Source organism: Pangasianodon hypophthalmus, chromosome 17 (genome assembly GCF_027358585.1).
Source record: "Pangasianodon hypophthalmus isolate fPanHyp1 chromosome 17, fPanHyp1.pri, whole genome shotgun sequence".
NCBI classification, from domain to species: domain Eukaryota; kingdom Metazoa; phylum Chordata; class Actinopteri; order Siluriformes; family Pangasiidae; genus Pangasianodon; species Pangasianodon hypophthalmus.
The window spans coordinates 11640213-11660373 of record NC_069726.1 but is presented as its reverse complement, the minus strand read 5'-3'; the positions used below and the strand labels follow the sequence as shown (position 1 = coordinate 11660373).

General features: G+C 38.3%; 1 protein-coding gene across 2 annotated transcripts in view; it reads right to left on the bottom strand.

Moving 5' to 3' along the window:
* Nucleotides 1-12417, bottom strand: part of erg (ETS transcription factor ERG) — a 46400-nt gene extending 33983 nt beyond the window's left edge. Inside the window, exon 1 of one of the 2 annotated variants that reach the window (XM_034312527.2) lies at nucleotides 12231-12417. The gene's annotated coding sequence lies outside the window, so the exon portion shown is untranslated. The remainder of the gene's footprint in view (nucleotides 1-12230) is intronic. The other variant, XM_034312524.2, reaches the window with a different exon arrangement.
* Between the last annotated feature and the right edge of the window lie 7744 nt (nucleotides 12418-20161).

Sequence of the window (20161 nt, the reverse complement as noted above, 5' to 3'; positions counted from 1 at the left end):
TAAGGTATCTGATCACAAATTCAACTCAAATTCAACTATTTTCTGGTGGATGCTGATTCTAACATAGCGGTAGTAATGGAATCTTTTTCTATTTTTCCAATTCAACAAATTATTGTCTGTATTGACCTGCCCTTTTGGTTTATTTTGAGTCTCATCTCTTAACAAAGAGAACCAAAGGATGTCTCCAAAAGCAGCTCAACAATTCATTTTGTCTGTCATGTTTTTTAAAGATATGCTTTTAATTTTAAGATTCACAAAAGATAGCAAACAATGAGCAGACCCAGAACTCTATATTGAGATTTTTAAAAAATTTGTAATCACAATATTTGTAAGGTCATCTATGAAATCCCATTGGATATCGTTGTGGCTAAATTCTGGAAAACATCCAAAGAATGACCAAAAATCAAGATTTATATTTTACCAAAATTATGTGGAAATAATTTTATTTAGGCTAACTTTGCCTTAGCTGTCTCCCTGCAAAGACCATGTCAACAAATGCCGAGGTAAATGCAGTCAAACTGCATAAACCTTGCTAAATATACTTTTTTTCACAATGTCACAATTTGATTATCTGCGATCATTTCCCCACCGATCTCTAAGAGCAGACAGAGTTCATTTAAGTGAAGAAATGATGATGAGGCTCATGTTTAAATGTTTAATTGTAGACCGCCCCATACTGTATATAAAGTACAGTCCTCTTTGAAAGTATAGGAATGACAAGGCGATTTACATCTAGATATTTACGTCAAGATGTGCTAAACAACTTGATACATGGCACCTTTGGTGGCGGACCACTCAATTTTTAGGTGGGCAAAAGTATTGGAACAGACAGTCTTAAAGTAAATTAAAGTAAATAACGTTTAAAAACCAACGTTTGAATGCATATCCCTTGCTTGCAATAACTGTATCAAGCTAGCAACCCACTGACGTCACCAAACTGTTGCATTCTTTTTTGTGATGCTTCTCCGGGCTTGTACAACAGCTTTGTTCAGTTTTTGTTTGTTTTGGGGGAGGTTTCAGTCTTCTACATGAGTTATGTCATCAATAAAGGTTATTAAGCCTGTTCCAGAAGTTTTTGGGATTTTGTTCACAGCTCTCACGTTGTTTCTTGTTTTCCTTGGCCAACCTATTCAACGTCTGGCTGTTAGGACACCAGTGGTTTCTTTCTTTTTCAGGACATTCAGATTTGTTGTATTGGCTATGCCCAATGCTTGTGTAACAGCTCTGATCAATTTTCCCTCTTTTCTCAGCTTCAAAATAGCTTGCTTCTCTCCCATAGACAGCTCTCTGTTCTTCATGTTGGTTTATCATTTTTAACAAGAAAGTACAGTCTTCATAGGTGAAACCCAGGGCTCAAACCAAGAGTACATATTCAGAGCACACCTTGGCAACAAGAAACACCTGTCAGTCACATGTTCCAACATTTTTGATCCCTTGAAAAATGGGTGTGTTCAAACAAAAGGTGCCATGTTCTAAGTTGTTTAACACATTTAGTTGTAAATATCAGGAAATTAAAGCTCCAAATTTTCCTTAAAAGGCATATCTATTGCTGAGTTTATATTGAAGCTTGAAATGGAGTCTGTCATGTTCAGTCACTGTCAGTCATCACAGACAAAATCTAGGCTTTCCAGCAAACATAAATCTATTGTTCCACACCTTTTTTATACAAATGCGCTCATGACTTAAATTTTTGGTGAGAGATTTTTTTATATAGTATCTCATAAAATAATTAATTTTATAGATCTGGTCAAAAAAAATATAGTATGGTTGATGACATTTGTGTATTTTCTTAGCGTGAAATGAAAAAAAAAAAAAAAAAATATTTTATGGAATATTTTTATTTTTCCCACTAACCAAAATAAAAATAAAACTGGCTAGTAAATTTAGCTACTAGTTACGTAGATAACTGGAATCCATCTATAAATTTAGTGGCTAATCTTCTCTTAACTGGTTCATGTGAATCTTATCATAGTATTCTTACCAGTTGTGGGGTTTGAGCCAGCGATTCAAAGAAACTGGCACAGGTCGGTTAACTACAGGCTTCGGTTTTCAAACCACATGTCCATTCTCAGAGCTCAATGCCTTGAAAAGACCTACCAAGCATCAGAGAGTGAAAATCTGAGTCACCTGGTAGGCTATAACTTGTTGTGCCATTACATACTTGGAATAAAAAGGACATCATTGTGTTTGTTGGACGCAGATAAACTGAACATAATGTTAGGAAAATGGCAGATATTCACAAGACTTTCCTACAGCTTCAGGAAAAAGGGGTAGCCACGTTGAAATTATAGTACAACTAATTGCATGTTAATTATTTCATTTTTATATGTCTTTTCTGCATGTGTGCATATATATATAATATGTGTTTAAATGAACCTATTGTGATACATATGAAATGAATTGTATTAAATGTTTGAAATGCCTTAGCAACTCTGTACCTTGGCACAGTCTCACCAGTAAAACTCCACTGAATTTTAATTTGACTGCAAACTCCAGTTTTCGTTTTTCAATAAATAATTAGTATGCTGACATCTAAAAATATACTGCAGTTAAAACACTAACAGGTTTACATATGCAGTGAATACTGCTGTCGAATGCTTTGCACACCTGCAAGTGCACATGTTCTGAGCATAATAGCAGAGTTTAGTCTTCATGGTAAGCTGCAATAAATAACATGATTACTGCTCATCTGACTCCACCAAACAAATTCGCTGGATATTTCAAAAGCCAAATTATTCAGTCTTTCCAAAAGTTAGCCGCAATCCTCCCTCATTTCAAGTGAAAACACTTGAAAAGAGAGAAGGAGGTACCAGCGGCCCAAGTGCACGCAGTCTGTCAAGCCACGTGAGAGAAAGCAAATTCAAGCTCACTGCTAGTTTTGTCATCACATTTCACAGCAGATCTGTGACTGGAGCCCAATAAAGTCTCCAGGAAAAACTGTTTGATGGCCAAGTGGATTCATTTATGGCTGAAAAGGCTGCACTGTTACTGCACAAAACACTCACCCCTAACTGTCATTCAGACACTGACACTCTGAAACTACAAAGTCCACTCTGAAACTACAGCTCCAACCAACAAAGTGGAACAAAAACAAATAGCTAATATCAATTCAAACTTTAGCACAAAATCAGCTCAAACTTTAGCAAAGATCAACTCCAACCTAAGCATAAATCAACTCAAACTTAACACAGATTGACTCAAACATTTGCACAAATCAACTCAAAACTTTTATACAGACTAAGTAACGTTAACGCAAATCAGCTCAAACTTTATCACAGACTAATTCAATCTTTAGCACAAGTCAATTCAAACTTTAACATAGACCAAATCAAGCTGTAGCACAAATTAACTCAAACTTTAACGCGGACTAACTAACATTAGTGCAAATCAACTCAAACTTTAACACAGACTTACTAAGGTTTACCCATTTAGCTGGTCACTTTAACTGCAATTAAAATGGAAGTGATCAAGTTTGTACGAGACAAATTTGAAACCTCAGATCAACAGATTTGTAGGAATTATTGGGAGGCTCATGTACAATCAGAAGCAAACACATTACAGGAGAAGATGTATGACTTTGAGGTAGGCGAAAGAGTGAATTTTTCTCAGCTTCGTTTTCATGTTTGTATGATAAAATCATACAAAGACATAAAACGGAAAAACAGCAGAGTTAATCTCATCTCCAGCTTCTCTGGGAGCTTCTCAGGCAAACCTCCTGTACACAAATCGTTAAAACAGCACAAGCAAAGACACAGGAAATAGGGTCTATTGAAATAAAGTCTAGGGTCAATGGAAATAAATGTTTTCAGTGAATCAGATTGAAGAAGCTGTTGGACATTCATGCCAGTGACATTTTTTATGAATGGTGCAAGCTGAGAGCACCACACATGTATATCCTTAGTTGGGACACCATGTTAATGCCTCAACCAGTCCACCCCCTTTAATGTCTCTGTACTCCCCTTGGAGTAAGTTTGAGTAATGGTCGATTACCCAGTCCTCTGCCTTGAAGACTTACAATCAGTGGACTCCTGTGGCTTAGGAGCCATTTAATTCCCTCAAGAACAGGTTTACCTCAGCCCTTAATTGTGGAGGTGGACACCATCTACCAGAAGATGTCCACCTCATCACCTGCAGGCAGCATCATAGACCAGGAAGCTGCAAGATGCAACCAATAAATCTGCAAGTTAGTTCTGATTACCAGCACCCGTGCCCCGTTTAGGCAGGCCTTTTAAGCCAGTGTTACCAAGTTATTTGTGTGAGTCTTCAGTCTTCCTTTGATAAATATGTCTGACCTAACGTAAGCTTGGCGATGTTTGTCGTCTGTTGGTTACGTGTGATCAGTCTTCTGCGTTATTCATTTCCAGCCAGCCTTAGATAAAGTTATCCTCTCTCCTAATTTAAGTACTGCTCTTGGAACTATAGATATTTCTACCCATGTTTCTCTGTCTGATATTTGCTCTACACGGAATACAGTATTTCAGTACACCTCCTCAGTTTGACCATTGAATTCTGTGATTGTGCTCTGATTGTGCCCTATCATTTCCCAGCCCGTTGTGAATCAAGAGCAATTAGTTGTGATGGAACACAGTTTGGTGGAACCTTAATAGAAAATAAACCACTGAAACATCAAAATATTCCGAACTAATCAGTCATCGACCTTCATCAGCCACACAATCACAGAACGCCAAACTACAGCCTGACTTGTAAGTCTACTTGATATTAGTGCCCATGCACTCACACTCACACTCACACTCACGCACACACACACACACACACACACACCTCCACACAGAAGCTGCTCTCGAATGTCTTGGCACCTCTCAAAGTGTCCCTGTGCAGAAAATCTAAAATTAGTTTTTACGGCCTATAATAGAAGATTTACAGCACAATGTAATTTGCAGACTCCATGCAGAACTGTGGTAGAACAAAACACGTAGCTATGAGCTGAAGCTCATCAGGGCATTGAGGCAAACACTTAGTAGGTATGGAAAAAGGACACGTCTCACGGAGCATCTTCACACACACACACACACACACACCTCACACTCAATGTTCAAGCAGATTGATATGAGTGAATGCAAGTGCATAGCACAAGTACATGCCATTACACATGATCACGCATGCACACACATGGTTTCAATTAGACCAATACCCTGACTCAGTGCCAAGTGTAGGGTTTACCACTTCATTCCTTCCCTCTGCTTCAGGCATTATGGACACTCTGAATGGGCCCGGCACCATTCCTGTGTTTTATATGGTAGCTGTTAGCATTCTAGTGTATCAGGGTGTGTCCAGTACAAGGGCATTGACACTTTACACAGCCGAGACAGACACAATCAGTTTATGAACAAACACACACTTAACTCTTTACAATACAATTATGTAGGGACATGTAGCAGGAACAAAAAAATAGTCTTCTTCAACAGTCAGTCTTCAATGTATTTTTTACTTAAATTCTCAGAATCTCAAATTACTTTATTTCATTACAGATTCTCACTATAAAGAGTAGTTCTTTCCCTAATTTACTCATGGCCAGTTCCCACCCTCCAGTTAGGTCTCCCCTATCACATGACAGCTACCAACCAAGAAGGGTGAAGGCTATCATGTGCTTCCTCTGAGACAAGTGAAGCAGCGAGTGAAGGGTGAACTGAAGTGAAGAGGTGGCGTAACACACTCGGAGAAAAACGCTATGCTCACAGTTCCACATGCTCAAGCTCACAGATGCCTATGACTGGCTAGTGTCACTGAGATTCAACCACGGAAAAAGACCAACTGCAATAAGTGCCTTTATATGTATTAGCAGTTTTGTATATGTATGTATCAATGTGTTAATTTTATAATTAAATATAAAATTAAATCAAAATGTGTGTTCTAAAAATACTATTACAAAGGAACAAACAAATAAAGCTGAAAAATAGGACACAGAAGTACATATACATGGAATTGCCAGAGAGCCAATCAGATTGCAACCTTCAAGTACCTGTAGCCAGATCTTATTACAAAAGATGCCAGGCTGAGACTGAACACACGGTAACTCATTACTAATGACTATGATTTTACTTTGTTGTTAAGTAAATATTTATCTACTAAATTATTTACAAAATGTTTGAAAGTAAGGGACAATACGCATTAATAGTTTCTACATTACAAGCTTACTTTACCTACTTTGTAGCTTATATGTGTTCATTTCCTCATTTAGATCTTAATTGGCTAAATAAAAAAAAGACAACAACAGCATAATGACACTTTGCCTCCTGTGACCTGAGACCTGTTTATATGGAAAATAATAAATTATATAAAACTTTACATTTTAGACAGTGAAGTTTTGAAATAGACCACTTCAGTAAAATCAAATAAATTAAAAAATTAGTAAAGTAGTAAAAAGTTATTTCATTTTCATTTGCAGTTTCTCTAGATTTAAGTAAATTCATTAAAAAACAAAACTATCGAATTATTTATAGTCGCATTGAATGGAAATGCACAAAATAATAATTTAATTTTTTGTTTTCAAAAAATACTTTATAAATGTATTTATTGTACTTCTTAAAGTATTTATAGATTAGACTTAGTATTTTCCTGATTCACACACAAATATTTATCTTTGAGTAGAATTCTTACTTTATAAATGTATAAATTAAAAAATAAAAATAAAAGGAAATAAAATAAAACAAGCACAAAAACCTATTAGAGCAAATTTCATTTCCTGAGAAATCATACAGAAAATCTGTGGATATAAAGAGAAAAGCCATATGTGAAAGAATTATTGATGTCTCAAAGAGAAAATGTGAAAGGGAAATGGAGAGAATATGTCTTTCATCATCCTCCCTTCTTCTTTAGCTCAGCCAGATCTGAGAGAACTGTTCAGCCAAAAGCTAATCGAAAAGTCGTGAAAAGGGAGAGGACAAGAGAATGGAGTTGGCAAAAGTGTGATCTGTACTTTGCATTTAAATTTGCCTTTCGTGTTGATCCAGCACCATCTTCCCCTACTAGCTAATGATTTCTTTGTGTGTTAATAAAAAAATATATATTGTAGGGTGTACAGACAGCTGACTTTCCCCGTATCAGCCTCTCAGCTTCAAACTGTCTACTGCTATAAATTATGGTCAACTGTGTATATGACCAGCATGTACATATTGATTGATTGAATTGATATAATTACTACAATTTTTTTTATTTTATTTTACAATATTCCACAATTTTGTTTTACAATTACTTACAATATATATATATACACACACACAGGGTGTCCCAAAAGTCTCCATACATAGGGGACTATGTACACCAGCACCATGTCAGTTGTCAGGTTGGTCAGTGGATGTTCATGGGATGTGCTTGCCATGTTTCCCGTTAAAGTCCATCACAACCTTGCTTCCTGATCCAGCCATGAGAATGATTTCAATACGTTCTTCTTTTGTCAAAGACACTCTTAAAGGCTATCTGAATACAAAAATCTAAACTCAGTTTGAAGATCTACAGTAAGACCTACAGCTGAAAATCAGTGATAATGCTACACTATATGGCCACAAGTTTGTGGACACCTGACCATCACACCCATATGTGGTCCTTCCCCAAACTGTTGCCACAAAATTGGAAGCACACAATTGTATAAGATGTCTTTGTATGCTCTAGCATTACAATTTCTCTTCACTGGAACTAAGATGCTCACACCATGACAATGTCCCTGTACACAAAGTGAAGTCCATGAAGACATGGCTTGTCAAGGTTGGAGTGAACGAATTCGAGTGGCCTGCACAGAGCCCTGACCTCATCCCCACTGAAATACCTTTGGGATGAACTGGAACACAGACTACATGCCAGGCCTCCTCACCCAACATCAGCACCTGACCTCACTAATGCACTTGTCACTGAATGGACAAATTCCCACAGCCATGCTCCAAAATCTAGTGGAAAGCCTTCCCAGAAGAGTGGAGGTTATTATTAACAGCAAAGGGGGACTAAATCTGGAATGGGATGTTTAAAAAGCACATATAAGTGATGGTCAAGTGTTCACAAACCTTTGGCCATATATTGTATTTCTAGATTGTTTTAATGGTCAACCACATATACACTCAGCTCCTGAATTACAGGTAACTTTCATGAAAATTAGCTGTCTGTTTGAGCTTATTATCAGTCTACAGCCAAGGGGGTTTGGGGTTACAGTGGATTTGGGGTCTTCCTTGTATGCGATTCCCTTTTCTCCAAGCACGCTAGTTGTGTACATGTCTGAAATGTACATGTATGATTTTCATCTCATTTGTCCAGAACACACGATTCCATTTGTAATGCCAGTGATGTTTGTTGAAGTTGAGAAGCTGCATTTTGTAAACTGCTCTCAGGAAGGGCTTCTTTAGTATAACCCTTTCAAATAGCTATTATACAAACAGCTGTGTTAGTTAGAAGAAGAAGATGATGATGATGTTGATGATGATGACACAAGATGAATATAAAGTTTTTACCCATTCATTTGAAAGGTGCCAATATTTCTTATGTATGTACACCAGCAGTCAAAAGTTTGGGCACACCTGGTCATAGAAGGCTTTTCTTCAATTTTACTGTATTCAACTATTAATGAAAACATTAACATTATGAAATAATACATATGGGATTATGCAGTGACCAAGAAAATTGCTAAACAAATAAAAACTATTTTATATTTTAAATTACTAGCAGAATTCTTGAAGAAGCTTTGCACACTCATGCTGTTTTCTCAACCAGCTTCATAAGGCAAACACCCAGACAGTTTCCCAGAAAATTCCCAAATATGCTGAGCACTAAAAGTAAAGAAATAAGAGTAAAAACCATTTATTAAAAATACAATTTAATTCATAAATACACATATACATTAACGTCACTATTTACATTTGTCATAGAAACAAATTCCAGCCAAAAGCTTTTATCAAACTGAAGACAATGAAAAAAAAATACAGATTCAGTCTAGTGCGTCCAAACTTTTGAGTGGTAGCATTTTTCAAATGTTTCTCTAACCACATACTTTATAACTTGCCATAACACTGAATTAAGAGATTTAACTTTATCTTCTTTGAAAATTATGAGCTATGAACTTTTCATACCTTTCATGCCCTTATCTAATTATTACTGCTGACTGCATCCAGCTAACGCAGCAGGCTCAGCCACGAACAGCTGTTAGTACAGCTAGGGAAACTCATTCAACCACGTTAGCAGTGCTTAGCCACAGGCCTGCCAGTTGGTAGATGATGGGGAGGTTTGGAAAAAACTCCGAATCAGTAACTCCAATCGAGGACTCAACCAGGCAGAGGAATGAGGGGAGAAATGAGGGAACCCAAACCCACTCCCAATATGCACACTAATGGAGTCTAGCTAAGTTAGTTGATTTGGCGAAAAAAACAGACTGAACCATGGTAAAAGACACATATGCAGCTTGGACAGACAGGATACTCCGTCTGTAGTCATGAGTTGTTAAGTAAATAGCTTCACAAACTCCATCATGTGTGCAAGACGAGAAGAAAAAAGAGAAGGAGGCTGTATGACTGTGGCACTTTTTGCAAACACTGCATCATAAGATCACTTTGTGACTCTGTTGGAAGATCTCAGCACAAGAAAGTCTCCTGGCTGATTCTCATCTCCCTGGCAGTTAGAAAGAGTGAAAGAGTACCAATGTAGGGACATGGGGGGCTGAAATGGCTTCTGTTCCCTCATTCATCCACTGAAAGGTACTAAATGACTCCAGTCCTGATTTTTTTTTTCTGGACATAAAATGTATATTTGTTAAATTATTTTACTGTTAAATATTATGCTGATAAAAATCATATACACTCACTATCCACTTTATTAGGGACACCTGTACACCTGCACATTCATGCAGATATCTAATCAGCCAATCATGTGGCATCAGTGCAATACAAAAAATCATGCAGATACAGGTCAAGAGCTTCAGTTATTGTTCACATCAAACATCAGAATGAAGTAAAAAGTGTGATCTCTGTGTCTTTGATCATGGCATGGATATTGGTACCAGATGGGCTGGTTTGAGTATTTCAGAAACTGCTGATCTCTTGGGAGTTTCACACACACCCGTTTACACAGAATGATGTGAAAAACAAAAAAAACATTGAGTGGTTTGACCTGCCAGGAAGGATAGTAACTCATATAATCACTCTTTACAACAGTGGTGAGCAGAAGAGCATCTCAGCATGCACAAAGCATAAAACCTTGTGGTGGATGGGCTACAACAGCAGAAGATCACATTGCATTCCACTCCTGTCAGCCAAGAACAGGAATCTGAAGCTATCATGAGCACAGACTCACCCAAACAGGACAGCTGAAGGTCAGAAAAAATCACCTGGTCTTTCTCCAGTCCTCAAATGTCCAGTTTTGGTGCCCATGATAGCCTCAGATTCTTGTTCTTGGCTGACAGGAGTGGAACCTGATGTAGTCTTCTGCTGTTGTAGCTCATCCACCTCAAGGTTTGATGTGTGTTGTGTGTTCTGATATGCTTTTCTGCTCACCACGGTTGTAAAGAGTGCTTATTTGAGTTACTATAGACTTCCTGTCAGCTCAGACCAGTCTATTCATTCGCCTCTGATCTCTATCATCAACAAGATGTCTCAGTCTGCAGACCCTCCGCTCAGAGGATGTTTTTTTGTTTTTCTCACCATTCTGTGGAAACTCTACAGACTTTTGTGTGTGAAAATCCCAGGAGATCAGCAGTTTATGAAATACTCAAACCAGCCCATCTGGCACCAACAACCATGCCACGGTTAAAGTCACAGAGATCACATGTTTTCCCCATTCTGATGTTTGATGTGAACATTAACTGAAGCTATTGACCTGTAGTGGCATGATTTTATTCATTGTGCCGCTGCCACACGATTGGCTGTTTGGATAACTGCATAAACGTGCAGGTGTACAGGTGTTGACCGGTGAGTATATAATTTTGTTGTTGTTGCTGTTTTGAGAACTTTCCCATACAACCAAAGTACAGTCAACCTTGAGAGATGTATAAGGAGATGTATCACGTGACGTCCATTACAACACTGCTACCAAAATCTGCCACTTCATCAGACTCAATCATGTGAACAGCAGTCACAACAGTCTGTACGTGTGAGCCGGTTTATTTTACTGCTGTTCCAAGAAAAGCTTTAAAAAAAAAAAACATTAGCACAACTGAAAAGATGGCTTTGTCGTCTAGACGTTTTTATAGCCCTGAAAGTTAAAAGAAAATGAAGTTTTGGCCACAGTGTGGAAATACCAGATGTTTTTCTCTTCTACAGAAAAGCTGTTGTTGTTATTTTGGTTCTTTTCTCGTAAGAGCAGCATTGTGCCCTAGCCTGCTGCAAGTCAGCACAACACCACCACCAGGTGTATAAGAAAAACTTGAGGGGAAATGTTTCGCTACGAAAAGAGGTTTTAATGTATTAACATGGAGCACTTGTACAGAAAAACCCATCTATCCATCCTCTGTACTGCTTATCCTACACAGGGTTGCAGGGAACCTGGAGCCTATCCCAGGGAGGCTTGGAGCATGCCCTCAGTGGAGTGACAACTCATTGGAGGGTACAATTGTACACACACTGTGGTCAATTTAGAGGTGCCATTCAGGCTACAGTGCATGTCTTTGGGCTGTGGGAGGGAAGCCGGGGTGCCTGGAGGAAGCATGGGGAGAATATGCAATCTCCACGTACACAGGGCTGAGATGGGAATCGAACCCTGAGCCCTGGACATGCGGGGCAAGCGCACTAACCACTACACCACCGCGCCCCCTCCCCCGTCCGCAAAAATCTTCAGTGATATATGAAAGATATCCAGCCGTACTTTTCTAAACATTCTTGTCTAGAATTTGAGGAGAGAGACTTTGATATGTAGCGTCTATCGACAGCTCTTTGGACCTGAGCGTCACCCTAATCTAGACACGAAGGTCAAGTCCCAAACCGCACACTGCCGTCCTAAATAGTGTCTCAAAATAGTAGGCTACACGACCTCTGCTACGCTTATCTGAAGTGAGCCACAGTGAAATGTGCTACGTCCCAAACGCATATAGTGCGTCAAAAAGGTGAAAAGAGTAAACCAACCATGACTTACACTGCTATGGTTTAGGACGTAGTTCATCACTATTAATCCTAGTACATCCTATGTAGTACGTAAGTTTGTGGTTTGGGACGCAGTCTACAGCTACATCTAGCGCGCAGGCTATCAATGAGTGGCGGAGCTTTTCTTTCATGAAGTCGGGTAATAATATTGTGATGGCTTACCGTTAGGAGAGAAAAAAGTCCAGCTGTGTGTGTGAAAACTGCCTCCTTGTGCGCCACTGCTGACGGTCTAACAACATTAATGCAGTTTGTGAGGAAAAAGAAAAACAAACAAACAAAAAGCCTTCAGGAGACAGAATGAGCTGAAAAGCTGAACGCCAGCAAGTTTTACCAAATACTCCTGCAGGTTGAGCGCGCGCGCGCGCGTGTGTTTGTGTGTGTGTGTGTGTGTGTGAGCGAGAGAGAGAGAGAGAGAGAGAGAGATGGATGGAACCTGAATTCATACACTCTTACCCTTTACTCTTTTCTGACTGCCCTTTTGCCTGGAACTGAAATGGGGTGTGAAAATTTCCCAGTATAATAACCATAGATCCTAGTATGATATACAGCCAGCTTCAGAATTATTGAAACCCTTTATGAAAATGAATAAAAAATTAATAGGACATTCAAGAAGTTATATTTTATTTTAACACATTATGGCACCTAACCTCCCCTGGAAATAATATCAGTAATATCAATGTCCAATAAGTTTGGAGACACTTGTAAAGGGATATTGAACCACTTCTCCTTGCAGAACATTTTAAGCTCCTTCACATTGTTAGGTTTGTGATTGTGGATACAACAGGTTTTCAGGACACTACAGAAAAATGGTATGAATCGGCACCCTCAGGGATACAGCTTTTCCATTAAATGAAAATGTGAATGTACAGTGGATATAAAAATCTACACAGCTCTGTTAAGATTGCAAGTTTTTGTGATGTAAAAAAATGAACCCAAGATAAATCATCAGAGCTTTTACCAACTTTAGTGTGATATAGCAACCAAAAAAAAATTCATGTGAAAAACAAATAGAAAAAAATAGAGAATAAATAGAAAATGTACAATGACCTGGTAGCAGTGTGTACAACCTTTTATAATGGGGCATGTGCTCAGTGTTGACTGTGCTCAGAACTAGCCAATCACATTCAGGCTCATCTTCAAAAGTACATACACCTATCATCAATGAAGTGATTATGATTAACCCCAAATAAAGATCAGTTGTTTCTATAGGATTTTCTTAACAGCTTTTTGATTTCGTCCAACTGCTGAAGCCATGAACAGCAAAGAGCTTACAAAGCATGTATGGGATCTCATTGTTGAAAGCTATTGATCAGGAGAAGGGGTACAAAAGAATTTCCAAAATATGAGACATACCAAGGAACACCATGAAGGCCATCATCAGCAAATGGAGGAAATGGGGCACCACAAGGACATGGAACAGGATGTCCCTCCAAAATTGGCAAAAGGACAAGATGAAAACTTATCAGGGAGGCTGCAAAAGACATATGGCAACATTAAAGGAGCTCAAGGAATATCTGTCAAGTACTGGTCACTCCCTGCAGGTGACAGCAGTCTCTCGTATTCTTTACATGACTGGGCTCTGAGGTAGGGTGGCCAGACAGAAGCCCTTTCTCACAAAAAAAAAAAATAAAATAAAAAAATCCGAACCCACATAAATCAAGTGGCAAAATGTGTTATGGTCTGATGAGATCAAGGCAGAACTCTTTGGGCATAATTCTAAAAGATATGTTTGGTGAAAAAGGACAGCTTATCACCCAAACAACACAAAGTGAAGCACGGTGGTGGCTGTATCATGTTATGGGGCAAGATAGGGGGAATTATGGATAGCTCCAAATACCAATCTGTTTTCGCACATAACCTGCAGGTGTCTTTTAGACAGCTAAAGATGAAGAAAAATTCCACCATCCAGCATAATAATGACCCAAAGCACAAATCCAAGTCAAGAAAAAAAGATTAACATTTGGAATGGCCCAGTCAGAGCGCAGATCTAAATCCAATCGAAATCTGTGGAATTACTTGAGGACTGTGCACAGGAGATCCACTCATTTCTATTTGTTTTTCACTTGAATTTTGTTGGTTGCTATATCACATGGAAAGAAATCTAACATGATTTACCTTGGTTTAATTTGTTTTACACTCCAAAAACCAATCTCAGAAAAAAGTCTAGAACTAGAATGTCTACTTTATAATGCAATTTTGTAAACAGTACAATATAACAATAAAACTGAGACTGCTGTGTAAATATTCACTTGATATTTGGTATAATCTACAGTATATTCCTATACTAAATAACTAAGTAACTCATCTGTACATAACAAAACATCACTAATAATAATAAAAACACATGACACACTCCAATCTTAAAAGGAAAAAGGAGCTCTCATTCTTGTAATGCACACTATAGCAAACATTTTTACTGTAAAACAAATCATGCATATTGTCAACAGAAGTGAACTGACAGTGACTAAATGTGATATATAGGCTATGATGAAGTGGCTGCAGCAGAGGTATAATAACAAATCATGACGATACTCCAGCTATTTTAGCAAGTGTACCTTTATAAATTTGGATTTTGGTGTCGTAGCCGCTTAAATTGCAAATTAAAAAAAAAAAAAAAATCAAAACTGGAGTTATCTCTACTTTTGATATTTACTCTTTCTACATCTGAAACCATCTACTACTGTACTATATAGTAGGTTAAAATTATACACCACTTCTTGTGGCATACTATTTCGGCTACACTATTTAGAATAGTACGTGGTTTGGACCTAGCCTTGGTCTATAATGAGTTATTCAAAAAAGCCAATTCAAAAATTATATTTTTGTCATTCCTCTAAAAAATTATTTTGGCCAATTAATTTCCAATAATTTTTCCTTGCTACAAGCCACATCATTTTCAGAAGGTGCCTGACTATTGGGTGTAAAATTAGCCTCTTTGCCTGGGGAACAATATGGTGAAGGTACAGGACGGGACACACTCTTGTAGTGTTGAGCTTAGTTGAGGGTGTAGCTCTCAGCACTGTCACTGAGGGGTGTTTTCTATGAAAGCTGAGTTATTTTAGCTCCAGACGTGTTTACATTTCTGTGGTCTAGTCTCGAACTTTCCCTCTTTCTCTCCTTTTTTTTCGTTTTCAGAGCACAGCAGCAGGAGAGCAGCAGCGCAGGCCCTGCTGCATCAGACATTCCTCTGGTCTGCCAGAGACTGAAAGATACAATATAAAAGAAGCACACAGGGGAAAAGAAAGTGTGTGAGAAAGAGAGAGAGATGTCAGCAAAAACTCATAGTATGCCCCCAACCTCCCTGAAGTAAGTATACACACTCATATATACATACACACACACACATCTGAGTGTCTCCGCTTCACTCTACAGTGCCTCAGAATGGAGCTTGCTCTGTTAAACTTTCATAAATGTTAATTATTTAATAGTGTTGTATCGCTGAGAATTTCAACCCCTTTGCCTGTGCTGAGAAAAGAACAGAAAATCCGTTGACGCGAACCTTATAATTCATATCTGAGAGCAAATTTTGAAGTATTGATAAGCATATAATACATGATTATAACACAAATTTTAAGCTACAAAGTAAATATGTAAAGTAAATATATATTAGGATGAGACATGAATATATACCAAAGCTGTGTGTATGTAGTACTGTCAATTTTGCACTACTGAGCCTTTTTTCCTCTTTTTGTCCTAAATATTTATTTTCTATCTTAGAATGTCAGTGGAAAAGAGTGAAATTTTAATTAATTTATTTAGTTATTTTCTAAAAAAAAAAAATAATAATAAAATAAAGCAAATGTTACAGATCGTTTTTGTGAGTCATTAAAGAAATAACAAGCACATCGGGTAGCGTGGGGTCCCCAGTTCGATCCAAAGCTCAGGTAGCTGTCTGTGTGGAGTTCTCCCTGTGTCTATGGATTCACTGGTTTCCTCCCACTTCCCAAAAACATGCTGGTAGGTGGACTGGCTACGGTAAATTGTCTCTAGGGGTAAATGAGTGTCTGAATGTGTGTATGCATGGACTGCATGGACTGTATTCCCATTTCACACCCAGTGTACCCAGGATAGGCCAAGATAAAACAGTTATTCAAGATGAATACAGAAAGTAACATAGTAATTAACAGACCACTTTTCAGATAAAAAGATGATGGACTTCGTTTGGGTTTACCTGTAGAAACAGTGTGAAAAGTGTGACAGAAAGTCTCCAGTAGAATAGATAAATGGAAACATTTAATTTCATTACAACCAGTATGACATGGGCTTTTTTTTTTAAACATGTTTTATGAATAACAAACACTTTATTAGGAACACTATACTAATACTGGGTAGGGTCTCCTTTGCTCTCAAAACAGCCTCAATTCTTCATGGCATGGATTCCACAAGATGTTGGAAACATTTCTTTAAGATTCTGGTCAATGATGACATGATTGCATCGCACAATTCTTGCAGATTTTTCAGGTGCACTTTCATGCCGCAAATCTCCCATTCTACCACATCCCAAAGCTGTTGTATTGGATTCAGATCCAGTGACTGGGAACGCCACTGAGGAACACTGTCATGTTCATGAAACCAGTTTGAGATGACTTTTGCTTTGTGACATGGTGCATTATCATGCTAGAAGTAGCCATTAGCAACAATATTCAAATAGGCTGTGGCATTCAAGCCATGATTGATTGGTTTTAATGGGCCCAAAGTGCCAAGAAAACATTCCCCACACCATTACACGACCTCCACCAGCCTGGACTGTTGACACAAGGCAGGTTGACGGCAAATTCTGACCCTACCATCTGTGTGTCTCAGCAAAAATCGAGCTTCATCAGACCAGGCTACATTTTTCCAGTCTTCAGCTGTTCAGTTTTGGGAGGTTTGTGCCCACTGCAGCCTTAGCTTTCTGTTCTTGGATGACAGAAGTGGAACCCGACGTGGTCTTCTGCTGTTGTAGCCCATCCACCTTAATGTTCAATGTGTTTTGCATTCTGAGATGCTTTTCTGCTCACCACAATTGTACAGAGTAGTTATCCGAGTTACTGTAGCCTTTCTGTCAGCTCGAAGCAGTCAGGCCATTCTCCGTTGACCTACCTGAAGCTGCTGGCCCGTATCTGCATGATTTTATGCATTGCACTGCTGCCAGTAGGTTAGTAGGTGTTCCTAATAAAGCGTTCAGTGATATGTATATATATATATATATATATGCTGAAGAGCAAAGATGCCTTCAAAAATAAATTAGCAGTCTCAATTTGTGAAGCTTTGTGAGGAAATTAACTGGTTCTTCTGGAGACTGAAAGTTGTGCTTGCTTCTTATTTTTGCAGCAAAACCCAGCAGCCTTCATTATGTTATTGTCTGAAAAGTGGTCTCTTGCATAATATGCTGCTTTCATTTTTCTGTAACATTCAAGTTTGTTCTGGAAAACAAATGTTTGGAAATCTAAACTGTTTTTGTACTGACTCGATAATGTAGAAGTCATAAAATAAAAATCTATAAAATAGTTTGTACTAAAAAAACTTAGGGTGCCTATCATGCAGTTATAGGTCAAGAGCTTCGGGTAATGTTCATCAGAATGGGGAAAAATGTGATCACAGCGACTTTCATCGTGGTATGGCTGTTGGTACCAGATGGGCTGGTTTGCTGCTATTCTCCTGGGATTTTCACACACAACAATCTCTAGAGTTTATACAGAAAGGTGTGAAAAACAAAAAAACATTGAGCAACAGTTCTGTGAGTGGAAACAGCTTGTTGATAGGAAAATGGCCAGATTGGGTCGAGCTGCTAGGAATGATAGCAACTCAAAAATTCACTTTTTACAACTGTGATGTACAGAAAAGCATCTGAGCATGCACAAAACATCAAACCCTGATGTGGATAGGCTACATCAGCAAGAATCAGAGGCTATCCTGGGCACAGACTCACCCAAACTGAACAGCTGAAGATTAGAAAACAAATTACCTGGTCTTTTTCCAGTCTTCAACTGTCCAGAACTCACTGGATGATTTTTGTTTTTCTCACCATACTGTGGAAACTCGAGAGACTGTTGTGTGTGAAAATCCCAGGAGATCAGCAGTTTCTGAAATTCTCAAACCGGCCCATCAACCATGCGACAGTTAAAGTCACAGAGATCACACCTTTTCTCCATTCTGATGGTTGATGTGAATATTAACTGCTCTTGACCTGTATCTGCATGATTTTATGCATTGTGCTGCTGCTGCTACATGATTGGCTGATTAGATAACTGCATGAATGTGCCGGTGTACAGGTGTTCCTAATAAAGTGGACGGTGAGTGTGTATTTATATATATATATATATATATATATATATATATATATATATATATATATATATATATATATATATATAAACATAAACCAGATTTTCTGAGAATGAAGAATAAATAAATAAATATTGCTCTTAGTCATTCTTAGTCATTCATTTATTACATATTACATATTATTATATGTTATAATATTATTGTGGGACGAACACGTGGTGAATGTGTGTTCGTGAGAGGTAAAGTTTGAATAACAGCCTGAACAGCAACACACATTAGAGAGGACCTGTCATGTATCATTCTCTCTAGAGACCCCAGGTCAGTATGACACATTCTTGTGGGACAGATAATTGTGCAGAGGTAGTAGAGGTGCTGCAGCTGCACGTCTGGGACAAGGTACTGCGATGCTTATACACAAGGAAAAAAGGCCCCATGGCTGAGAAGAGTAACCAAAGAGCATATTTCAGCCAACACACAGGTACACACACGCACACTGTCATCCTCATAAGTGATTATTCCCTCAGCTTCTTCAGTCTGAGACTGATGCGGTACTTAACACACTTAAGACATCTGTTAGGTATAATCCCTAATTCCAAAATAAACAAGTCAACCATTGCAATTTATTGCTAAGACACAAATCTAGGTATTTTTTAATGTGTACAGTGTCTACAATACAGATAATACTGTAGTATTTAAACATCCACAGGCTATTTCGAGCCATTACTGAATTGATGCTCTATGAATGGATAGCTCCTAGTTTTCGAGAATTGATGATACTTTTAGTGAAAGGGCTTTAGAAATGTATGATTGAGGTCTAAAAGGGATCATTATCATGTATCTTTATGAGGCCTATCATATCCTCTTTTTTCCTTTGCTATCTGCAGTATATCATAGTTTTTACACCATAAGGGCTGTCAACACTTAAACAAGGCTGCCTTCTACTTAAACAAAAGAGCACAACGTAGTACTGCATAGAAATATACGGCAACTCATTTTTCTACATTTCATTTCTTTTGTGGCTGGCGCCTGTCTATGAGAGCCCTGTCAGCATGCAATTATTCACACACATGCACACACACACACACACACACACACACACACAGTCCAACATCTGGCCTGCTAAATTGCAAAATTCTGTCACACGTGTCTCAAGCTTCAGGATTCAGCTACTTAGAAATCCTCAAGCTTCTGGCATCCAGTGTATAGAGTGTTCAGGGAGGAGGGGTCTGTGTGTGTGTGTGTGTGTGTTACGGAGCGGAGGAGGGATCAGGAGAAAAGGTGCAACGTAGAGTCTAGACAGAGAAGATTGAGGAGAAGTCTGGAAGCCATTGCGCTTTCTTAGCCTGGTGTGCGTGTGTGTGTGTGTGTGTGTGTGTTCTTGAAGAGGCCTCTCTCCAGTGAGGGATCACATTTCACTGCCTAATTACACATGAAAAATGGCCACATTATATTTTCACTTTTTTTTTTTTTTCCCCAACAACGCAGGGTGGGGAGAGTTTCTCCAAAGAAGCTGTCTTGTGGGTGTTGAAGTTTTTTGTTTTCTTAGAGCTGAGCTTGTGATTTCATCAGTGCAAATGCCTAATAATACCTACACTCCCATGAACAGTTTCACATGTCTCTGTAACTACCTTTATTACAGAAACATTGCATTATTAAATACAATTCTATTGGAAACATGCTATTGTAATTTATCTAAGAAATGTAAATAATAGATAAGATGAAATAATATAAAATACTAAAAAATATAAAATATGTTACTGTACTCAGGACTACTACTAATAGTAATAATAATGATAAACGTAAACACAAGGGTTGGCCAGCAGGTG